Here is a 26,221-nt window from a genome sequence, read left to right as displayed (position 1 = left end):
AAAATTGAGAAAGAATTTTTTTTTAATTAAATAAATTTTCCTTTTCAATGGAAAAAGAATTAAGGAAGTTTTTATTAAATTTTCCTTATTTGCCAAGACCAAGGATTATAAAAGAGGGGGTAGAGGAGGCTTCAATGCTAACGACTCTATTCTATTTCTCTCCCTCTTTTCCTTGGTGTTGTGGCCGGCCAACCTCTCTTCCTCACTTCTTCTTGGTGGTGGCCGAACCTTCTCTATTGGCTTGGAGCTCTTGTGGTGGCCGGATACTACTCGGAGAAGAAGAAGAAGGAGGAGAGAAAACTTGTATCCCTTGGAGCTTGGTTGGTGTTTTGTCCTTCGTCCTTGGTGAAGCTTCTTTGTGTTGGCCGAACCTAGCTAGGAGGAGAAGAAGGTGCTTGGTGGTTTCTCATCTCGGAAGATCGTTGCCCACACAACGTCCGAGGTTAGAAGAGGAATACGGTAGAAGATCAAGAGGTCTTTCTAGAAGGTATAACTAGTAATTTTTCTTTCCGCATCATGCTAGTTATTTATGGAAATAATACCAAATACAAGAGGCTTACGATTCTAGTGTTTCGAATATGTTTTTCAAAGTTGTGTTCTTTTGTTTTATTTTTCCTTGTGATTTGATTGTTCTTTTCGGTTAACCTAAAGTTATTTTAGGAAATTAAATATTAGATTTCTATAAAAGGTTTTGTCTAGTCGGTGGTGGTTGCTCCCATATCCAAGAAGGTCATGTGCCTCGCCACGTCAGTACTGGGAACCAATTATGGAAATTAATATTTAATGGAATTAATAACTTAAGGTAATTTGGGTCGAACGTGTTAAGTTCCGCAGGAGATCCAAGTCAAAACCTAAAAGAACAAATAGATTAAGTTTTGGATCAAACGTGTTAAGTTCCGCAGGCGATCCAAAATTTAATTTAAAAGAACACATGGTAGCTAGGAAAAGGTTCAGACCTTTGTACAAAATTTTTGTACAGTGGAACCTCTAGGCTTTCCGAGTAGCAACCAACAGTCGAATCATTGAGAAATTTAAGTGAAGAAAAAAATATAGAGGTGAAACAAAAAACTGCTGAAATGCAGTACAGAATTAATTTGAATCTGTGAAGTTTCTATAGGCAATGTAAGAACTAGAAGTTATAGAATTGTGTGTCAATGAATGTATTGAGTGTTGGTGCGGTTAGAACTAATGATTTAACACAGGTTTTGATGAATGACAAATCAGGTTAAGTTAGTCTGTTGTTGTCTAACACTCTGATTGAGTGTGCAGGAGAAGTCCAGACAGGTCGACGGGCTGACCGGATGTCTGGCACGAAGCCCAGCTAGGTCGACGGGCTGACCGGATAGCTGGCAAGAAGTCCAAGCGGGTCGACGGGCTGACTGGACGCTTGGCGAGAAGTCCAGCTAGGTCGACAGACTAACCGGATAGCTGGCGAGAAGTCCAGACGGGTCGAAGGGCTGACCGGACGTCTGGCAAGTGAGTAAAGGTAAGTCACTGGAAGGGAGTGACTGTGAGGAGGCGTTCCCGGGAAGGGAACATTAGGCGTCGATCCGGCTTAGATCCATTTCAGATATCTAAGTCGAGATCGTGACTAGATTCCGGTCTCGGAAAGACGGAATCTAAGTCATACTTTTTCATGAACTGTGCTAACACTTTGTTTTGCAGGAAATTATTATACTTGCCTCGGACTAACCTTGTCTTGCAGGAGAAGGACTTGTTCTGGAGAAAGGTGGTCTGGGCGCCCGAAAGGGATCCGGGTGCCCGGGAGGCAAGTTTTATCCCGATTGCGCGTCGCCACGTAGAGCTCACTGGTTGGACCTGCCACGTCTCACCAGGGCGCCCGGAAGGGATCCGAGGCACCCTGAGCTTCATATAAAAGAAGGGGCAAGGGTAGAGCTTCGATATGGACTTAGAATCCAAGATCTGCTGCTCTGTGCTCTTGCGACGCCACGAAAAGCTCTCCGACTCAGTGCTGGTTTTGCTTTAATTATATTGTCGGTATTTTCTTTATCTGTCAATTCTTGTACTTAACTCTGTAATATTCGAATTGATAGTGATTGCCCAACGAAAGTACTCACGGAGTACGAGCCTTCGAGTAGGAGTCGTCACATGCTCCGAACGAAGTAAAAACATCGTGTTCATTTGTCTAAGTTTTTATTCCGCTGCGCTTAACTCTTATTAACGCTATTTTTCGAATCGATATTCACCCCCCCTCTATCGACGTTTCACGATCCAACAAGTGGTATCAGAGCAGGTACCGCTTTGATTTGGTGCAACCACCAATCAGGCAAAGGGGGGACTTTTTGAAAGAAAAATTAGATATCTTTTTTCTTTAAAATAAAACCTTACGCCTTTCGTGTTTTCCCTCCAAAACTGTTTTTTGAAAAATACATCGTCATCTCTTCACCATTGCTTAGTATTTAAAAAATATTACATTTTCAAAAATTTGAAATAATTTTTTTTTATTATTTTTTTTCGAAAATAGTGAGATATTTTTTTTGCACTGCTAATCCAAGACCAAGTCTTGGGATTTTTTTTGTTCGTTTCTCTATGTGCAAGAATAATGACTCTTCTAGAAGGACGGAACCCTTGCGAACCACCACCATACGATCATGAAGACTTCAACTACTGGAAGCGATTAATGGAATGCTTCTTAGGAAGCGTAGACATCGATTATATGCTAATTTTGAGGAAACCTACTCAAAACTCGGAACTGAACAAAAAGGTAAGTAACATTATTTGTAATGTTTTACCTAGCAATATTTTATGTAGATTAGAAAAGTACAAGAATGCATATGAGCTGTGGACCCAGTTGATCAAGCTTCACGAGATGCCAATGGAGCTAGAAGATCAAGTTAAAGTCAAATATGGACTCGAGTCAAATCCAACGGAGAAGCCTACTGAATTAGAGGTTGCGCTCAAGGTTAGTAATATTTACCAAAATACCCCTGCTAATAGTAGTTTAAATAATCAGCATGATGATAAGTATGAAATTAGTCCAAGTATGGTGCATGATAATCTAGATTTAAATGATTTAAATTCAAAATCACAAAATAATCTAGACTCTGATCAAGTCAATCAAGACTCTGATCAATTTGGTATCAACCTTGACTTGGTCAAACAAAACAATGACCAAATCAACTCAAATAATTTAATTAATTCAGAAAATTTAAAATTAGGTGAGCATTTAGACATAAATAAGTCAAACATTAAAATAAATTTGAATTTAAATGCTAAAAAATGAGAAAATGAATAAAATCAATAAATACCTTGATAAAATATTTAATAATCAAGATAAAATCAGTCTAGAAAATGTTATCCAAAATCAAGATAATTTAATTAATAAAAAATTAAACTTTAAAGATAAAACTAATCTAATAAATTCAATTAACCATATCAAGTTAAAAGGCAAAGAAAATATAAGGATAAAATCAAACACTTTGATAAAATCAAAACGGAATTTAATAAACTTAAAATTAAATGTTAAAGATAACATATTAAACAAAAATAATTTAGAAATTTCAAAATTAACAATTAATAAAAAGCTAAAAGATAAACCGTTAAGAAAATATAATTCAAACAGTTTAGTTAATTCAAATTTAAAAATAAATAAAAACTTAAACTTTAAAAATAAGCTATTAAAGAAAGATAATTCAATTAACCCAATAAAATTGAAATTGAAAGAAAATTCAAATATTAAATACACTCTCTTAAAGAAAGATAATTTGACCAATTTAATTAATTTAAAATTAAAAACTTAAACTTAAATTACAAATTAAACATTAAAACTTAACTAAAACCAACTCTAATTAGACACAAACCTAAAATCAAAATTTAAATTAAAAGCCAATAATTCAGGGGGAGGCTCCAGAATAGCTGGTACCTCCAAAACTAACTTACCTGACAGGGTAACCCAAATAAACTAACCCGGCAGGGTAATTAGGATTAGTTAAAAAGGGACCCAGTTTAACTTGAATCATGGTATTGGTGAAGTTTTTTGATCATAGTACGTTGGGGAAGCTTGGGCATCGCATGTCTAGAAAGATATAGCTTCAATCTGGTACATTTGGCCAAGTGGAACCGACCGAAGCTACCTTTAAATGGATCCCAACTAGTTAGACCAAGGTTTAGTACTAAGCTCCGTGGATAGGACTATTCAGAAAACCTCGAAAGGTTGGTTACTTCTAATGACGTCCAAGTGACTCACCAAGCTTAGAAGTTTATCCGAAGAATGCCTATTTATTGAGACCAAAGCTAAACCTGAATCTAACACAAGTTAAACCAAACTCTATAATTAAATCTAATTCATCTCACAAAATTATAGGATTCCCTGACTGAAAACATGAATCGGGTGACATGACTAAGGATCAAAATTAAATTTTGAATTTCAAATTAAAATTATATTTTGAATTTCAAATTAAAATTAAATTTCAAATTTCAAATTAAAATTAAATTTCGAATTAAAACTAAATTATTTTTTAAAATAATTTTTTTTTAAAAAAAAACTATTTTAAAAATTCTTTAAAAACTATTTTAAAAAATCTTTAAAAACTATTTTAAAATGCTTTAAAAACTCCTTTAAAAATTCTTTAAAAACTCTTTAAAAACTATTTTAAAAAATTCTTTAAAAACTATTTTAAAAATTCTTTAAAAATTCTTTAAAAAACTATTTAAAAAATTCTTTTAAAAATTCTTTAAAAACTATTTTAAAAATTCTTTTAAAAAATTCTTTAAAAACTATTTTAAAAATTCTTTAAAAATTCTTTTAAAATTTCTTTAAAAACTATTTTAAAAAAAAAATCTTTAAAAACTATTTTAAAAATTCTTTAAAAACTATTTTAAAAACTCTCTAAAAACTATTTTAAAAAATTCTTTAAAAACTATTTTAAAAAATTCTTTAAAAATTATTTTAAAAATTCTTTAAAAACTATTTTAAAATTGCTTTAAAAACTCTTTTAAATATTCTTTTAAAAATTCTTTAAAAACTATTTTAAAAATTCTTTAAAAAACACTATTTTAAAAATTCTTTAAAAACTATTTTAAAATTCTTTTAAAACAAAAAAAAATCCATTTAAAAACTCATTTACAAATTATTTTAAAAATCTTTTAAAAATTTATTTATAAACTCATTTAAAAATTGTTTTAAAAATTCATTTAAAAATTATTTAAAAACTCTTTTAAAAATTATTTTAAAAAAAATATTTTAACTTAAAAATTATTTAAAAAATTATTTTAACATAAAAATTATTTTAACTTAAAAAAATATTTTTTAAATTATTTAAACTTAAAAATTATTTCAAAAATTATTTTAAAAAACTTAAAAAAAAATCATTTAAAAAAAAATCTATTTTAAAAATCGCTTTAAAACTATTTTAAAAATTATGTATCATTTTGAAAAATTCTTCTTATTTTTTCACTCTAATAAAATTCTGTTAACAAAAAAAATAGTAATAATAATAAATTATGTAACGACCACCCTTCTTACTACTACTACTACTCTCTAAGACTGACCGTTACTTATCTACTAACTCTACTTAACCGGTTTATTAAAAATCTCTAGGAAAACCCTACCGAAAAATTTCGACAGAGTCTCCCCTGTACCGGTAACCAAATCATCAATACAAACAAACTATACTCAGCCACAGGCGGCTGGAACATATATCTTCACAACCACGCAGTATAATATCACAAATAAAAGAAGGAAACTACCCTAACAATAGCAAACATCAATATCACTCCATCAATAGAACCCAACTACAAACGCGGAATAAACTTAAATACAATATTGACTCATAATAGCATTAAAAGAAAACTAAAGAACTCTAAACAGAAAAGTCTTAATAATTCCTTAGCAAACTCTTGATCTCCCCATAGTCCAGCCATCACACACCTTCATCACCACCACCTTGTCGTCTTCCTTGCTAAATCTTTTCCTTTCCTTTATCTGCAGTAGGAGGAAGTGCAGTCTATAAGCATAAAGCTTAGTGAGCGCTATCTACTCACAAAAACTCGATATGCATGTATATAAATAAAAACATGCTAAAACTGAATACTAACATATAAAATTACTCATGCTTATAAATAGCAAAGGAATCATGCTAACTGAAATACTAAACATGTATAACTAAACATGCTCATAAACCAATAAGGGAAGCATACTAAACATGGAAAGCTACTAAACATGTAAAACTACTAAACATGTAAAGCTACTAAACATGTAAAACTAAACATGTAAAACTACTAAACATGTAAAGCTACTAAACATGTAAACTAAACATGCTCATAAGAATAAAACTATAACAGCATGCTGAAAGCAAATAAAACTAAACATGCTGAATAATCTAATAGCAAGAAACAAATAAAACTACTACTGAATGCTTCAAACATCAAGAACTAAACTTTCTAATTCTAAACATATTTGAAGCTTGTTTCATTTGTTTCAAAACTTATACTTTAATACTTCAAAATAATAATAAACTTCTTTTGGGCCCGGCATTGTACCAACTTTTTACGCGCATCCTTAATAAGAGTCGAGGTAGCTAATCCCGAAACTACTAAGGAACTTCTAGGCCTTGTGCCTAGGGGCAACTTGGAGCCCATCCCTTGGACCTTGTGTCCGGTACATGCCCTTTAAAAAGTAAAATACTTTCTTTATAACTTCTTTATACTTGCCCTTACTTGGCATTTAAGCAAACACCTTGTGTGCGCTTTTGATATTAAACACCTTGTGTGCGCTTTTGATATTAAACTTCTGAAATTGAGATCAAGTTAAAGTCTTGGTCTTTCTTAGCTTACAACTTCTCATATTAGTCCAATAGCAAAAGACTAAAGACAGGAATCATTACTGCTCATGTTAAACTGATACTTTAAAATGGCAGGGCTGCTCATGCTACTAAATCAACAATAAGTAATAAATCTGAAATGCTACAAGGTGCTGTTCGTACTTGTAAAATGCTCAAGAAATAGATATTGAATTGCTAAAAAAAGAATTAACTATGCATACTTTAAGCTTAAGCTGTTCATGTTCGTTGAGCATAGGGATCCAAGACTAAAAATGCTAAACATACTAAGGATCAAAATATGATTACCCTTTTAGCAGATCTAAACTCCAAGAACAGGCTGAGAAAACTAAGTAGCATGCTAAATTGAAAGGGTTGTTCATGTGTAAGAAATAGTAAAGGAACTAAATCTGCAATGTACAATATATAGCCTAAACATGTTTGGCAGTAGCAAGGAAAAGTCACAACCTGCAATGCTAAACTAATGCAACCCTTTTCATGCTTACTGGAAATAGCAATGAACAAAACTGAAATCTGCATTTGCTTAAAAATAAAACAAAACGATTCTGCTTGTTAAAGCAAGGAAGTCCAAAACTAGAAACTTGAACTCAAAGGAACATCTAACTAAATGTTATTCATACAAACATAATAAGAATCTATTCATACTTGTTAAACTAGCAAACTTCTAAAACTATCTACTCAAAATAAAGGTTTGTTTAGTGCCTATTAATATGCCAGGAAACTAAATCCACAAGGCTAATTATAAGGTTGTTCATGCTTACTAAATGCTAGGTTGTTCATCTTCTTTGAATAAGGAAGGTTCTACACATGCATGCCGTTAATAAGAAACTATTCAACACATATTTGCAATTGAACCTCCTTAATTAAACTTAATGGAATTCGGTTTTCATAGAGCAACCAAAATCTCTATAGCAAGCTACTACAGTAAAGAAGAAGAATCAAATTCTCGAAACTACTCTTAAGCCTCTACAAGTTTTAACAGGATACCTAGGTTTGCTGTTGTAATGTTACAAACAAAACTCATATAACTTATTCAAAACTATATCTTCATGGAATCAAAAATAAAGCTTTAAGCATGTTGAACCGAACTGTAAAGGAGATCTCACGGCAGCAACACCCAAAATCGCAGGAACTAAAAGAAAACTAGCCGAACAACAGGAAGGCGCAAAAACACCAAATCAGAGCTCATTCGCAAATCAAAACTCGCGGAACAACTCCTACTGCAGGTGAGAAGCAACTCACCCTTGTTCTTTAACTTACAACCGAGAAGATGGCTGCTAGGGTTTCGGATAGGTGAAGGTCCCGGCGTCTCCTTCGAATCCGCGTGCTCTCCACGACAAGAGGATCACGGTTGGGTGAAGACCGGCCGGAAAGAGCCCTTTTTCCGACGCCAGAGACGAAGCCCTAACACGGCTCTGTTTCGCCCGAGCAGAAGAGGCGCGCGGCGTCGCGTGAGGAGAAGAGGAGAGGAAATTCGAAGTTAGGTCACGGGAAAAAGGAAATATAAACTTATCCCTTAAGTTATTCTCGGTTCCAACTATAACTTAAATATTTTTCTCTCCCTCTTAGGTTAACACAGCCCGCGAGCGCAGCCGGTCAAATGGGTTTTGCTTGCAGTCACAGGTTGCAGGTTCAAAACTCGCTGCAACCCCTTTTTTTCCGAATATTCTCTATTACTAACTTCTACCTTATATATATTTTATTCCATATATAATTAACAAAACGTTTGCAGACCAGTTGGCTGGTTGGGTTCGGCTGATGTTCTGCTCGGGTCAAGGTCTCGGGTTCGAATCTCACCTTCAACGTTTTTTATCAAAACTTCTTTCTTTTTGTAACCTTACTAAACGACCTCCAAAAATTACGTAAAAATTCCTAAAAATCTCTAGAATATTTTAAAAGTATTTCCAAATATTTTTATGGACTTTTAGAACTTGAAATAGGGAAAATTGGGTCGTTACAAATTATTTCTATAGATTATTTTCACTTTAATAATTATTATTTTGACTTTAAACTCATTTTTAATCTTAAACATCTTTTTAACCTTAAAATTATTTTTTAATTTAACTGAAAATTAAATCTTAAATTAAAACTTAATATTGAAATTACAAATTTTAACTTAAACTTAAAATTAAACTTAAACTTAAATTAACCACTAATATTAATTTAAATTTAAAATCAAAACTGAATCAAGCGTATGTTAATTGACATAAAACATATTATAAAAATCATCTTAAATTCCTTTTAAATGCTGTTTTAGAAATCCCATTAGAAATCCCTTTTTAAAAAAATATTTAATAAATAAATAAAAATAATAATTATTATTATAACTAATACTTTCATTTTACCAACTCAATCAAGTAATATGAAATTTAAATTATTTCACTAAGTATTAAATTATTAAATCAAGTAAAAACTGATCAATAAATTATTGATAATGCTTAACTGTTATTGAATTAATAAAATGTTATTTTATTTAATCTTAAACTAAAGTTAAGCGCCTGAATCTAAAATCAATTATTGATTATTCAAACTCAAAGAAACAATTATACTAAGGATACAGAGATAATAATATAAGTATTACTAAATTAGACAAATGTGTTAGAGCTTTGAAATTTAACACAACCAAACCTTAGTATTAACTTAAGGGGGAGATATTAAGGGGAGTAACCAATTCAGGGGGAGATTCAATTTTCTCTTTTTAAATCCCCTATAAAGATTAATAAATTAAAGGAGAGTAATAAATTAAAAGAGTATCAAATTCAGGGGGAGGTTTTTTTTAATCTCCTTAAGTGCTATTTTTTCTCTTTAAAATCTCTTTAGAAAATTCTACCCCAATTACTTTGGAAATCTTATATTAAAAATTCTTAGCAAATATTTTCAAAAACTTTATATTAGATATCAGGTTTAGGGGGAGAATTAAATCAACACTTAGCACCTAGATTATTTTCTCCACCTTAAACATAAAGTTTTAAAAAACTTAGTCAGTATTGAAAAGTAGATTTTTCAAACTTAGTTTTGGAATTTTGGTTTTGAAAACTTATAAAAGCGTTTCAAAGTTGAAACTTGTTTTGAAAATTTAAAACCTGATCTTGAAATTTAGAACTTATACACTTATGTTTGGAAATTAGACTATCTAAACTTAGCTATTTTTCTAAAAGCTAAAAGCTAATACTTTAAACAAGTTTTCAAAAGTTTAAACTCCCCCAGATTAACTTGACATTCTTTTTCTTTATCTGCTTATCTTGACATTTCAAAAAAAAAAAAATCTATGCTTATTTAATCAATGCTTATTTTTGATGAATGCCAAAGGGGGAGGGTTAGGTGGTTAAGTTAGCTAAACCAGAGTTGAAAATACAAACTAACTTAAAAACCCTTTAAATGCTTGTCTTTTCGTGCATATGTTTTCACTAACTTAATCAGGTTGTCATTCCATCAAAAATGGGGAGATTGTTGGTGCGGTTAGCACTAACGATTTAACCCAGGTTTTGATGAATGACAAATCAGGTTAAGTTAGTCTGTTGTTGTCTAACACTCTGATCGAGTGTGCAGGAGAAGTCCAGACAGGTCGACGGGCTGACCGGATGTCTGGCACGAAGCCCAGCTAGGTTGACGGGCTGACCGGATAGCTAGCAAGAAGTCCAAGCGGGTCGACGGGCTGACCGGACGCTTGGCGAGAAATCTAGCTAGGTCGACGAACTGATCGGATAGCTGGCGAGAAGTCCAGACGGGTCGAAGGGCTGACCGGACGTCTGGCAGGTGAGTAAAGGTAAGTCACTGGAAGGGAGTGACTGTGAGGACGCGTTCCCGGGAAGGGAACATTAGGCGTCGATCCGGCTTAGATCCATTTCGGATATCTAAGTCGAGATCGTGACTAGATTCCGGTCTCGGAAAGACGGAATCTAAGTCATACTTTTTCATGAACTGTGCTAACACTTTGTTTTGCAGGAAATTTATTATACTTGCCTCGGACTAACCTTGTCTTGCAGGAGAAGGACATGTTCTGGAGAAAGGTGGTCCGGGCGCCCGGAGGGGATCCAGGCGCCCGGGAGGCAAGTTTTATCCCGATTGTGCATCGCCACGTGGAGCTCACTGGTTAGACCTGCCACGTCTCACCAGGGCGCCCGGAAGGGATCCGGGGCGCCCTGAGCTTCATATAAAAGAAGGGGCTAGGGTAGAGCTTCGATATGGACTTAGAATCCAAGATCTGCTGCTCTGTGCTCTTGCGACGCCACGAAAAGCTCTCCGACTCAGTGCTTGTTTTGTTTTAATTCTATTGTCGGTATTTTCTTTATCTGTCAATTCTTGTACTTAACTCTGTAATATTCGAATTGATAGTGATTTCCCAATGAAAGTACTCACGGAGTACGGGCCTTCGAGTAGGAGTCGTCACAGGCTCCGAACGAAGTAAAAACACCGTGTTCATTTGTCTAAGTTTTTATTCCGCTGCGCTTAACTCTTATTAACGTTGTTTTTCGAATCGATATTCACCCCCCCTCTATCGACGTTTCACGATCCAACATTGAGAACTTATCTTCTGATTGACTTGTTGGAATAGCAATTTATTTTGAAGAATAGATTCAGAGTTCCTAAATGAATCAGTATCAACAGAATGCAAATCTAGGGATTGGAAATTGAACTTATAGTGTATATTTTGTTGGAGCTAGTTTAACTGAGCTTCCGGAATGAAGTTCATTTTCTGCAAACTTGAGTTGAGGAGATATATGAGATAAAATTTTGAGAAGTAGAATGATATAGCTTGAATTTGGAAGGAAATCTAGTTGTTTTAGCTGGAAACAGTAGATTGTTCAGGGAAACAGTTGCAGTTGTAGATCTGTTAGTGCAGAATCTGTAAGAGTTTGTCAGTAATACATTCTCAATTCTGCTGGGTTTCCGAAAGGCTGATAGCTGCAAAGTATTGAGAAGGAATTGGAGGTTGGCTGTGGAGTTCTAGATAGGAAATTGATGTAGAAAATGGCTGTTGTTGATAAAGTTTTGTTGCTGCAGTGGATTGTATTTCTTGTGCCAACTGCTAATGTTGTTTCTTATCAACATTATTGTCACTGATTCATTGTTATTTGATATGTCAGTAGCAAAATCTGTCTGCAGGAATCAAATTCAATTTAAATGTCTAATTTACAATGTTATTTGATGTCATATATTTAGATGCTTGGAAGAATACAGTTGCTGTTTTGAATGAGAATTTAAAAAATTACAGCATGTGTTTGTGGGAAATCAGATAAGGAAGAACAGTGGCTTAAAAAGTGTACCAAGCGAGTGGTTAAAAGAGTGCCATATTGTATTCTATTGTCCGAGACGACCAAGTTTATGTGTGGGGGGAAGTGAGTTCTTTATAAGTTGATTGAGATTATTTTAGTCTTCAAATGTTGAAATTTAAGTGGAAAAATAGGAAAAACAATGGCAAATCAAGATGTATCAAAGGTGGAGATAGAGTATCAAGATTCTTTGTTGGTCATTAAATTGAAGGGGAGGTTAGCTTGATACTTTGAATTGGTAACAACAAATGATATTCATCTCTTTTCACATCAAAATGGTCAACTCATCAAGTATATTTCTCCAATACTCATCTTTTCATATTTTTCATTGAATACTTTTCTTTTGCCAATTTCATTCATTTCAATTGTTCTTTTTGCTTCTATTTCAATTCTTGATGATAAATTCCTTTTGATTCATGTATGCTATGTTTTATAGTGGTGGAGAATTAGAAAATAAACAAACTTATGGTAGTGAAATGTTGTGAGTGCATTGAGTGAGCTCCACTAATATGTATTTTTGAGTGTGAGGGTTAGAATAGGTGAATACCTTGTGAGATTGCAACTTGCTTAATTTTTCAATTGGATTGAAGCTACCATACCTACTGATTATTGTTTGGATTGTATTCATGAATGTTTGTGATCTTTAAGATGACTTTAGTTAATTACCTTTTACTATCTTCTAGGTATTGCTAGGGAATTTGTGTGGAGATGATTTTTAGTTTTTCTTGACTTTCACGGGACGTTCAAGAGTAAGTGTGGGGGAATTTGATAACCATGATTTTACTACACTATTCTTATTCATACAATCATGGTTTGATGTAGTTTCTATATATAGAACCCATATTTACATCATATTTTTATACATTGTATCAATTTTGGACTTAATTACAAATTAAATTATTACGGCTTTATTTGATGCTAATATTTGTTTTTTATTTTGTAGGCATCAAAGGTTCTTGGATTGGGATGAATCTGAACCAAAGTTGTGCTCGGATCGGAGTTTTAACGAGGCGATCAAGCTCCAGAACAGTCATAGCCGTCCATTGAAGATCAAGCAGATCTGAGCCATCTGTCAAGCATCTGATTCATCCAACCTAATGAGGAGTAGATCTGGACCATAGATGAAGATCAGTACCTTTTGATCTAGATCTGAGATGTTTTCCACCGTTGATCAAGCGCCAAGAATCCTCAGCTGTCCGATCAGAACTGAAGTTGTTTAAAACGTTGAGAAAGCTACAGTGTACACTTGGGCTCGACTTCCTCGCGATTTCTTCACTGTTCACGTTCTTCTCCGCCGCGACGCCAAAGTCCCCGTTCCATCTTTCCAGATCCGATGAGCTTAGATTCTTCTCCGACGACGATCCAGCTGCCGGCGTTCATCATCCAGTGATCAGAGAATGGCAGAAGGGAGGTTTCTTCAGCCACGATTCGGATTTTGTTCCATCGCCGCAATCCTGATCGGGGAGGTTTTCCGATTAGTGATTTCCGTATCCAACTGAGCTCAGAGGGAGGTTTCTTTGAGTCACAGATCCTTTTCCGATCTCCATTCCGCAGAAAAACATTTGTCGAAGTGGCTGTTCGATTTGATTTTCAATTCGCAGATCCTGAGCTTTGTTCTATGGCTGGTGAGGTTATCAGACGAGTGAGAGCTTTAAGGGAGGTTTCTTAGAGCTGTGATCATTCCCTGGTAATAGCTGGAGGTTAGAGATTTGTTGTTGAGTGCTTGATGGGAGGTTCCGATGGCAACTCTGTTTTCACAGCAGAGTAGAGGATTTTTAGTTCCGGATTGGGTTTGTGGAATGCTAGGGTTTTGATTTTCTTTATCTTTGTCTTTAATTTGTTCTCAAACCTAGCTTAGATCTTCAGATCTGATACCTTTCTTTGCAATTTCAATTTCTGTTAAAGATTTTGTATTTCTGATTTCAAATTCTTGCTTTCAAACCCGGACTATTGTGTTTTGGCAAATGACCTTAGTTCTATTAGGTTTATTTTGCAATACTGATACTGATAGTTTAAAGCTTTTGTGATCTAGTTAGTAATCTTTTGCTCTGATTTAAATATTTGTACTTGTAATCTTGTTTGAATGAAGACTGATAAACTCTAGCTATGTTACCTCTGTTTAACATGATTTTGTTTGAGCCTATGAGTTTAATTGCTGAGTAAATTTGTGTTGTGAATTGAAGAGTTGATGAATGATTTTCTTGATTCAATGATGCATTGAATTCAAATTTAATTGCAGAAAAATTGATATTGAATTCTCCCTGATGATATAAGAGTAGAATTTGAATCAATTCTAGAGTATTCACATATTAATTAGTTACCCTTGGAAAAAAACGACTTGGGACTCGTTACTACAATACTTGTTTTAATTTTAATGAGTTTCTAATCTTTATTAATTTGATGCGCCTCGTGACATACAAAAAGGCCGACATCATGACACATGACAATAACAAGGGTAAGTGACTAAGAGCAAAGGAGAATCATCCAAGGTCAATAAGATGAAATATGTTAGGGTTGTATATAATTATGGAAAGGATGAGGTGTCCAAGGTTAAGGACAAGAATAATTTAACTAAGGATAAATTATCTAAGGTTAAGAAAATTAAGTTTGTAGGCCAAATGTCACCCGAGGTGCACCGAGTGAATGAGTCACCTAGGGAGGTGACTAAGGATAAAAGCTTTAAGGGTGCGTTTGGTTCGGGGTTATTCTTGATAACTTTGGTTATCCATTCAAGGTTATCAATAAAAACCTTGTTTGGTTTAGGTATTCGATGATTCCCGAGTAATGTTTCATGTCCGACACGTCAACAAAAGGGTCATGCAGCCCGGAATCGGAAAACCTCATAAAACTAAGGTTTTTCTTAATTCCGGGGTTAATGAACTTTTTTTACCAAAAATACCCTCCGATAAGAAAAAACATGAAAAAAAAGAGAAAAAAATATATTAAAAAATGTAAAAAAAATAAAAAAATGTTTAAAAAAATTTAAATTTTAAAATTTTTTAAATAAATAATTTAAAAAAATTTAAAAAATAAAAAATTTAAATTTTTTTAAAAATTTTATTTTTTTTAAATAAAATAAAAAATTTAAAAATTTAAAAAAAATTTAAAATAAAATAAATAAATAAAAAATAAAATAAAAAAAATGTAAAAAAAATATAAATATAAATAATATAAAAATATAAAAACATTAAAAAAAACATAAAAAAATAAAAAAAAAAATACAGGAAAAAGAAAAGTAAAAAAACATAAATAAATAAATAAATAAATAATAATAATAATAATAATAATAATAATAATAATAATAATATGTATAGTTGGTTTTGTAACTGAGGGTAATACGGTAAAATATTAAACTAGGATATTCATTAAAACCTTCAAACAAACAAGTTTTTGTTGCATTACCTAGGTTGAACCAAACAACATTTGGTTATGTTTTATTCCCCATAAACTTGGTTATGTGATTACCTGGTAATCACATAACCAAGGTTATACATGATAACTTGAACCAAACACACCCTAAGGGAAGTTCAAAGAGTCTTTGGGACATATGGTAATGAATCTCAAGTGGACCATGCTTGGGACTTAAGATGGGTCATGCAACATGCCAAAGTGATTTGGAAGCGAACTTGAGTCTCAAATCCAAGGAATTGACACAATTGGGTTGAGCTTCATGCATGAAAATATGATTTGACTTCATATTACATGAAAATTAATTTTTGATATATAGATGTCATATAAACTAATGCTAGGAATGTATTATGGTTTAGTATGAACAAATATATCAAAAGGAAGCTAAAATTAAGACTTTAGGTCAAGGTTTATTTAAACCATTAGATAGTTTTGGATTTTGTGTCAATTTTAGGACCTATGATAAATATATTTTTATATATATTTTTCCAAGTATATATTGATAAAATAGACCTCTTTATAAAATTTAAGATTTTTTTAGAGGTATGTGGAATTTCTAGTGTAGAAGTTTGGTCAAAAATACTATTTTTGGCTAAAATAGTGTATCAATCAACTGATACAATTACCAGTCAACCGGTAACACTGTCCATGAGCATAGAATATCTCTGTGAGCTTATTTTGAAGAGGGTAGTCGACTGGGGTTAATGGCAGTCGACTGATATAGTCTAAAAATGTGTTTTAGCAATAGGAAATGACCAAAAGGATAATGAACATGTATGTAATCTTATGGGAAATTAATACATGATGTTTATGATCATTAGAGGTAAAAGAGTTCAATAATTGAGATATTGTTGGATCTCTTTTTTATGTACGGCAAAGGGAGAAAAGTGTTGAGTTTAAGTGGGAAACCTACACACCCTTACAAGAAAACCTAGCTCAAGGGGGAGCTTAGGTGAAAGGGGAGCAATTGCTCACTTGTTGGCAAATAGGGAGAAGTTTAACTTTGTTGGAAATTCTAGCTCAAGGGGGATCTTAGGTGAAGGGAGAGCTTAGGGTTAGGTTCCATGACTTATGCATAAGTAGATATGCATGCTTATTTACATTGTTATTACATTTATATTTCCCTAACTTAAACGGGTTGCTAAACATCAAAAAGGGGAAGATTGTTCGAGCAATCTAGGTGCCCTAGGTGTTAATGTTTGGGCAAAGGTTTAAGTTAGATTTATTGCTATATTTCATATGTATTGTGAGTGTGCAGGATATAGGTACAACAAGAAAGGTCCAAGTGTAATCTTAGTAAAAGAGAAAAGTCCAAGAGGAGTCTTGACAGTGTAAGTCCAAGTATGTAGTCTTGACAACATAAGTTCAAGTGTGACTTGGCAATGGCTTAAGTCTCGACGGTGAGGAGCCTCTTGGCAAAGAAAGACCTGACAACTAGTGTTGGAGCAATATCCCTTAGGTCAAGGTTGACCTGGTTGACCAAGCTTGAGTCTTGGTCATGGTTTCGATGTTTGCCAATACATGCAGACAACACATGAACAATGCAGGTGTAGTTATTCATGTGGGGAGATTGTTGGTGCAATTCTCCACTGATCAGGGCTTGATCAGGTTTGGTTGTAGAAGAGTCAAGTAGGTCAAGGTTGACCGGATATTTGACTGGGAAGTCCTAACTGGGATGTTAGGCAGAAAGGAAATCCTGGTGAGTGAAGCCAGGTGAAAGACCTAGTGAGTAAAGCTAGGCAGATGGAAAGTCCTAGTGAGTGAAGCTAGGCAGATGGAAAGTCCTAGTGAGTGAAGCTAGGCAGAAGGAAATCCTGGTGAGTGAAGCCAGGTGAAAGTTCTAGTGAGTGAAGCTGGGCGTTTGAAAATCCTAGTGAGTGAAGCTAGGTGAAAGTCCTGGTGAGTGAAGCCAAGCAGAAGAAAATCCTAGTGAGTGAAGCTAGGTGAAAGTCCTGGTGAGTGAAGCTAGGCAGAAGAAAATCCTAGTGAGTGAAGCTAGATGAAAGTCCTGGTGAGTGAAGCCAGGCAGAAGAAAATCCTAGTGAGTGAAGCTAGGTGAAAGACTTGGTGAGTGAAGCCAGGCAGAAGAAAATCCTAGTGAGTGAAGCTAGATGAAAGTCCTGGTGAGTGAAGCCAGGAAGAAGAAAATCCTAGTGAGTGAAGCTAGGTGAAAGACCTGGTGAGTGAAGCCAGGCATAAGAGAAGTCCTAGTGAGTGAAACTAGGCAGAAAGGAAGTCCTGGTGAGTGAAGCCAGGCACGAGGAAATCCAGATGGGTCAAGGTTGACCAGACATCTGGTGAAAGTCCAAGTAGGTCAAGGGAGTGACCGGATACTTGGCACGAGGAGAAAAATCCAAGTAGGTCAAGGGAGTGACCGGATACTTGGTATGATGAGGAAAAGTCCAAGTGGGTCAAAGGGATTGACCGGGCACTTGGTGAGGGAGTCCTAGCAGGTCAAGGGTGACCAGATGCTACGCATGATGTACCAACAGGTCAAGGTTAACCGGATGTTGGTTTGAGGGGCTTGGGACTTGGTTTTGGGAAAAAATCAGCAGTTGGATCGATCAACCGATCGATTGGCTGGAGCCCAATCAATCGGCCGATCAATTGGGGAGTCCCCGCGAGAAGCCTTCGTACCAATCGATCAATGGATCAATTGGGAGGCAGTCGCGAGCACACATAAGCCTGCTGGATCGATCATCCGATCGATCCAGAGGCCCTAATCGATCAGTGGATCGATTGGGAAGCTGCGATTTGTCGCGATAAGCCCTGGATCGATCTGATGATCAATCCAGGCAAATTCCCAGAGCACAGAGGCACTCTGGATCGATCAGCGGATCGATCCAAAGCCTCCCCGATCGATTGGGAGCAATCCAATCGATCGGGATCCGACTGTTAGCGTCGATTTAAGCCGCAGGCGTTCGATTCCTTCGGCAAGCGCTTCACCGATTCATCTCAGCTCTTCGACAGCAACTCCACAGCTCTCTTTAAGCTCCAAATCGCCAGTTCTTGAAGGTTCTTGGAGGCTCTTCCAAGTCAAGAGGCGGATCAAAAGCAAGAAGAAGAAAGTTAGGGTTAGGGTTTCTTGTATTCATTGCAAGCGTTGCTTATACTTTTGTTCCCTTTCCTTTCTTTCTGTATTGAGAGTCTTGTAGGGCTTCTCCGCCTTCGGTAGTTACCGAAAAGGAGTGTTTATTAGTGGAGGTGTGTGTGCGTGCATAGATCCTTGGACTAGTGACCTCTTGTGAGATGGATACCAAGTAAAATCCATTTGTTAGCATTGTTGTAGTTGTTTCTTGTATTTCCGCTGCACATCTTTGAAGAAACAACAACGAAGCACACGAAGAACGCGCCGAGCTATTCAACCCCCCCCCCCCCTTAGCTACATTTCAGTCCCAACAAGTGGTATCAGAGCGAGGTCGCTCTTCACCGGAATCATCGCCGGAAGGGGCAAACAAAACAAGCAAGGCTAGAGGGTGAAGAAGTTGGAGCAAATTCATCAAAGTCAAAGAATTCAAGAAGCTCAACTTCAAGATGCAATTCCAAGATGGACTTGGATTTGACACAAGGGTGGCTCCACCATACGCTTTAACGAGCTTCGATCTTTGGAAATCAAGGATCGAGAATTTCTTAATGGTGGAGATAGAGCAATGGTTTGCTCTCATGGAAGGTTTCGAAGCTCCAAAGAACTCCAAGGGAAAAGTCCTAAAGAAAAGCAAATGGAGCCCGGAGCAAGTCCAAAGGTGCAAAGCAAATGACAAGGTAACCAAATTATTGGTTAATTTATTGCCTAGCAAAATTCTATGCAAAATTGGATAATATGAAGATGCCAAGGAGCTTTGGAACAAGTTGGCTAAGCTCCATGAATAACCCTCCACTGTACCGAATCAAGAGGAATCCAAAGAGGGTGACTCATTGGAGAAAGACCAAGAGGAGGACTCCGAAGTTGAGAGATGCTCAACTTCCGAAGAAGAAGTCCAAGAAAAAGCTTCATCTTCGAGTGAATGCAATGAAGGGAATAAGGAGGGAGCATACTCCTTGTTCCATGTACAAGATGATGAAGCCTGTACCTCTAGGATTGAGGGGGAGCAAATTTCGGTGACGCCGGATCAAGGAGAAGAAGAAGCCTCCACATCCGGGTTAAAAGAAAAAGAGGATGAAGAAGCTTCCACCTCCACTAGTCAAGCTAAATCAAATGGAGGAGCATCACTATCGGATCAAGAGGAAGCCTCTACATCCACATCACATGGAGGACCAAGTGTCATCCCTACATGTGAAGGTAAAAATATCTCAATAAATAACAAAAATCATATCATTTGCTTTGAGTGTAGGGAAAAAGGGCATTACAAAAGTAAATGCCCTAAATTGGCCAAGAAGAAGGGCCAAGTGGCACAAAAGGGCAAGGAGAAGCCCAAGGAGACCATCCCCGGACAAAGAAGAGCAAGGAGCACATTGTGTGCTTCTTGTGCCAACAAAGAGGGCATTACTGAAGTCAATGCCCTAAGGGGAAGAAGGTGGTCAAGACTTAAGGAGGAAGCTCAATTCAAGGGGGAGCCTCCAAGGTAAAAAGAAAGGTATCATTCATTGAACCTATAATCTTAAATAATGGTAAAAAGTAAGATAGTTCTAATTTATATCATTTTAATGCTATTTTACCATGAAATAGGAGGCATGATAAAGTTAAGAAAAATCATGTAGCTTATCATGCTAAAACCTCTCAACCTAGGTTTAGAAAGGTAGATAGGAATTTAGGCAAGAACCCTAAGGATTCTAGGTATTTGCCTAAGAAGAAGAAAAATCAAGGTTTTAGTGAAAAACCTAAGGTTGAAGAATTATGGAAGGAAAATCAAGTCTTGAGGTCAAGACTTAATAAATTAGAGAGGACTCTTAGAAAAATCACAAATATAACACAAGGGTCCAAGAGTCAAAACCTAGGTCTAGAAGTATCAAAGTCATCCAATGGTCATAAGGGTTTGGGATACAAACCTAAAACCAAGAAGGATGTAATTTCTTACCATAGGGTTCCATATAGCTATGGAACCAACCCTAGGCCTAGTGGGCAAGCCAAAAATACTAGGGAGGTCATCCCTAAGAGTATTTTTGCAACAAATGTGACTAAGACTTCTAAGAAGTCTAAGAAAGTCACAAAGAATGTCATAAGGGAAGCAATCCCTAGGGTTGACCTAGAAAATGTAACCAAGGCTTCTAATAAGCCAAACAAGATCACTAGAAAGGTCTCTAGGGAAGTTATTCCTAGTGAATACCTAGAGCATCCAAGGAGCACCAATAGGTTTTAGGTTCCTAGGAGCATTTTCTCTATCCCATAGATGGGTAGAGAGTGTCAACTCTAAGAAGAAGGGTAGTTAATCCAACTTTGAAGAAATTGACACTCAAGGAGCATGTTCAAGGTTATTATTAACCTTTGAAAATGAAATAGATTTATGATTTACTCTTTGAAAGAGTAAAATATGCCAAATTTGAGAAGTATTGATTTTATTTTAAAATGGCACATATTGGAAAAACATAAGAAATACCAAGTTGGGATTTTGGTTTTTTTTCTTAGTGTCACTCTTGTGGAAGAACGAAATATGCCAACATTTGAGGAATAAGTTTAATTTCAATTGGCATAAGTTAATCAAGAGAACTAGAAATGCCAATTTAGGTTTTGGCATTTTCTTGGCACGTTTAGAGGGCAATCTAAGTTTAATTTTTAATTTAGCTAAGGTTTAAGGACACTTAGATAAGTAATCTAAGTATTTTACTTATGCTAAACCTTGCCATGATTGTTTGCTCACTATATGCCATGACATCATATTTAGCTTTGTATTTTGCATTCATGACTTACTATGAAAAAAATACAAAAATACCATATCATGACATACATACATCATGTAGTTATAGGAAATTTTCTTTTAAAAATTATTTCTTTTTGATGCATGCCATAACATTATCATGCATTATGTTTATTTCCTTAAAATTAAGGACAGATGTCATTTATCAACAAGTATCAACAAGTGACATCCTAGGTGGATGTTCAATATCCACAAATGTCTAGATAGATATGCATGATCCCTAGATTAGGGCAAAACCAAATTTTACATCTCACAAAGACCCATAAGGTGACTTGTATGTGTTTTAGTGCACATTAGATACAAGTGAGATGTTAGGATGATGAACAAAACTCAAGATGTTGATTTAGTGCATTCTTTTGAGTTTTAAGTTCATCAAAACACATAGTTATGTGTTCTCCCATCACTGGGAAAGCTAATGTACAAGTCATGTGCATTAAGCCCAAGGAACATGGTGGGATATTGGTTTTAAAAATTATTTTAAAATGCTTTTGGAAAACCTTGGTGAAAGCTATCTTTTGATAGTACTCATCATTGAATAGTTAGGCACAAACTAGAAGAAAACACTAAAGTTTTTGCAAGTTTTTTAGTTTGTGTCAATCTTTGAAAATATGAAGTATTTTCTTACAAAACTATTTTTCCATAATAATATATACCCTAAATAATGTCTACACTAATTTTTATGATTTTTAGAATTTTGTAGAATTTTCTAGGGGTTTCTGAAGTTGACTGAAATAAAATTTCAGCAACTATCAGACCTCAATCGATCACCCGATCGATTGAAGGGTCTCAATCGATCGGGCGATCGATTGAGAGCAAGCTTCTCGCGAACAGAAGCTTCTTGGATCGATCCACCGATCGATCCAGCCCTCCTGAATCGATTAGTGGATTGATTCAAGCTGGTTCAATCGATTGGGGAAGCTGATTTTGGCTGGGAAAGCCTGATTTCAGCATTCCAAACCAAGTTTAGTCTAGGAAACCATTCCTAACCCCTCAAAATACATTTATATACATAAAAAAGGGTATTTTTCATGTTGAAAACAAGGTTGGATTGGTCAAGGTAAACTAAATTGAAGTTTAGGTTGAGGTTTGATTCAAATTTTAAACTTTTGAACCTCAAAACTTCTAAATATGGGTTTCCTAAAGGTTTAGGGATTTCAAGTCATTGTTGGTGCAATGATAGAAGGCACGACCATGTCTTTAGGGGGAGGTACTCTTTAAGGATATGAAAACTAAATTTTCATACACCGTGGAAGGTGGTTAACCTTCTTTAGTAAAAATGCTCAAGGTTGAGCATTGGATTACAATGGAGAGTGGATATCTTCATTGTTTAAGTTGTAAATGCTCAAGGTTGGGCATTTGTCTACATTGGGGGAGAATGTAGGGTTAAGTACAAATGAAGGGTATGTGACCTTCATTTGGGCTATTGGACATTGTTAATGCTCAAGGGAGAGCATTGATGATAATGAATGGTATGAGATCTTCATTATCGTGTTGATCAGAACGAGTGAAGTTGTGAACAATGATGAGCAACTCTTCAGGGGGAGAGCCTCAAAGGGGAGAGTTTTTCAACAAGTGAATTTGTTGATGTGCACCAATACGGGGAGAATGTAGGGTTTAAGTTAGGCCCTCATTATCTAAGAGGGAGTCTGCCTTCTTAGAGGGAGAATGTAGGTTGTAACTTACACCCTCATTACCTAGTGGCATGAGAAAGAAGTTTGAGGCTATGAGACTAGCCTAACTTAAAGGTATTGTCAAACATCAAAAAGAGAGAGATTGTTGGAGCAATATCCCTTAGGTCAAGGTTGACCTGGTTGACCAAGCTTGAGTCTTGGTCATTGTTTCGATGTTTGCCAATACATGCAGACAACACATGAACAATGCAGGTGCAGTTGTTCATGTGGGGAGATTGTTGGTGCAATTCTCCACTGATTAGGGCTTGATCAGGTTTGGTTGTAGAAGAGTCAAGTAGGTCAAGGTTGACCGGATACTTGACTGGGAAGTCCTAACTGGGATGTTAGGCAGAAAGGAAATCCTGGTGAGTGAAGCCAGTGTTGGTTGCTACTCGAAAAACCTAGAGGTTCCACTGTACAAAAATTTTGTACAAAGGTCTGAACCTTTTCCTAGCTACCATGTGTTCTTTTAAATTAAATTTTGGATCGCCTGTGGAACTTAACACATTTGATCCAAAACTTAATCTATTTGTTCTTTTAGGTTTTGACTTGGATCTCCTACGGAACTTAACACGTTCGACCCAAGTCTCCTTAAGTTATTAATTCCATTAAATATTAATTTCCATAAAAGGTCCCCAGTACTGACGTGGCGAGGCACATGACCTTCTTGGATATGGGAGCAACCACCACCGACTAGACAAAACCTTTAATAGAAAGCTAATATTTAATTTCCTAAAATAACTTTAGGTTAACCAAAGAGAACAATCAAATCACAAGGAAAAGAAAGAAAACAAAAGAACACAACATCGAAAAATATATTCGAAATACTAGAACGTAAGCCTCTTGTATTTGGTATTATTTCCATAAATAACTAGCATGATGCGGAAATAAAAATTACTAGTTATACCTTGTAGAAAAACCTCTTGATCTTCTACCGTATTCCTCTTCTAACCTCGGACGTTGTGTGGGCAACGATCTACCGAGATGAGAAACCACCAACCACCTTCTTCTCCTCCAAGCAAGGTTCGGCCACAAAGGAAGAACTTCACCAAAGAAGAAAACCAAAATACTAACCAAGCTCCAAGAGATGCTAGCTTTCTCTCCTTCTTCTTCTTCTTCTCCTTCTCCAAGTAGTATCCGGCCACCACAAGAGCTCCAAGGAAGGGAGAGAGGTTCGGCCACCACAAGAGGAAGAGAGGGAGAGGATGGCCGGCCACACCAAGGAACAAAAGAGGGAGAGAAAATAATAGAGGTTGTGTCTCATGAAGGCACCCTCACCCCTTCTTTTATATTCCTTGGCCTAGGCAAATTAGGAAATTTAATTACAATAAAATTTCCTCAATTTCCTTGACATGATTTTATTGAGAAAAATAAAATAAAATTTCCCAAATTAAAACCAATGGCCGGCCACATCATTGGAGAACAAATTGGACAAGTTTTAATCAACAATTAAAACTTCCTAATTTGTTTCCGGAAATTTTAAAAAATAAAATTTCTCTTTAAAAATCTCTTCATGGTTAATAAAAGGAAATTTCTATAATTTTAATTTTATTAACATGTGAATAACTTTAAAGAGAAAATAAAACATCTCTCTAATCTACAAATAAGGAAAGAGATCTAATCTCTTTCTTTAATCTTTTGTAGATCTTTTACAAGAGAGATATTTTAATTTTAATTCTCTTTAAATTATATCTTTCACATAATAATAAAAATTAAAATTAAATTTCTTTTTTAATTTAATTTGGCCGGCCCTACTAGCTTGGGTTCAAGCTAGGGCCGGCCACCCAATTTTATACCTAGGCCGGCCCTAGCTTGTTCCCAAGCTAGCTTGGCCGGCCCCTATTGGGTGGATATAGAAGGTGGGTATAGGTGGGTATAGAACTCTATAAATAAGAGGCTACGATAGGGACCGAGAGGAGGAATTGGTTTTGGTCTCCCGATAAAATTAAGCATCCCGTGTTCGCCCCGAACACACAACTTAATTTTATCAATGATAATTCATTCCACTAGAGAACTATCATTGAACTACCGCACCAATCCCAAATTACATTTTTGGGCTCCTTCTTATTATGAGTGTGTTAGTCTCCCTGTGTTTAAGATATCAAATGCCCACTAATTAAGTGAGTTACTGACAACTCATTTAATTAATATCTAAGTCCAAGAGTAGTACCACTCAACCTTATCGTCATGTCGGACTAAGTCCACCTGCAGGGTTTAACATGACAATCCTTATGAGCTCCTCTTGGGGACATTATCAACCTAGTATCTCTAGGACACAGTTTCCTTCTATAATCAACAACACACACTATAAGTGATGCCATTTCCCAACTTATCGGGTTTATTGATTCATCGAACTAAATCTCACCCATTGATAAATTAAAGAAATAAATATCAAATATATGTGCTTGTTATTATATTAGGATTAAGAGCACACACTTCCATAATAACTGAGGTCTTTGTTCCTTTATAAAGTCAGTATAAAAGGAACGACCTCAAATGGTCCTACTCAATACACTCTGAGTGTACTAGTGTAATTATATAGTCAAGATAAACTAATACCTAATTGCACTACGACCTTCTAATGGTTTGTTCCTTTCCATTCTGGTCGTGAGCTACTGTTTATAATTTATAAGGCATCGATAACATCATCTTCTGTATGTGACACCACATACTATGTTATCTACAATATAAATTAAATGAACAACTACAAACAAATGTAGACCATTTGACCAAATGTGATTCTTTATTCATAATGAATGTTTACAAAGCTTAGGCTTTCAGTATACACTCCAACAATCTCCCACTTATACTAATGACTAAGCTGCCATATCTTCTACCATACATCTGATTCTCATTCCCTCTACATGCCGATCGAAAGCTTTCGCCGGAAGGGCCTTAGTGAAAGGATCTGACAGGTTATCTGCTGATGCAATCTTGGCGATGACAACTTCTCCTCGCTTCACGATATCTCGTATCAGGTGGTACTTGCGCTCTATATGTTTACTTGCCTTATGAGCTCGTGGTTCCTTCGAGTTTGCAACTGCACCACTATTATCACAATAAATTGTGATGATTTTGGGCAAACCAGGAATCACATCTAAGTCCATTAGAAAGTTTCTGAGCCATACTGCTTCTTTAGCTGCCTCAGAGGCTGCTACATACTCAGCTTCCATGGTTGAGTCCGAAACGCATTTCTGCTTAACACTCCTCCATGAAAT

This window comes from Zingiber officinale, chromosome 2A (genome assembly GCF_018446385.1).
Source record: "Zingiber officinale cultivar Zhangliang chromosome 2A, Zo_v1.1, whole genome shotgun sequence".
Classification (NCBI taxonomy): Eukaryota; Viridiplantae; Streptophyta; class Magnoliopsida; order Zingiberales; family Zingiberaceae; genus Zingiber; species Zingiber officinale.
Note: the sequence above shows the minus strand (reverse complement) of the source record.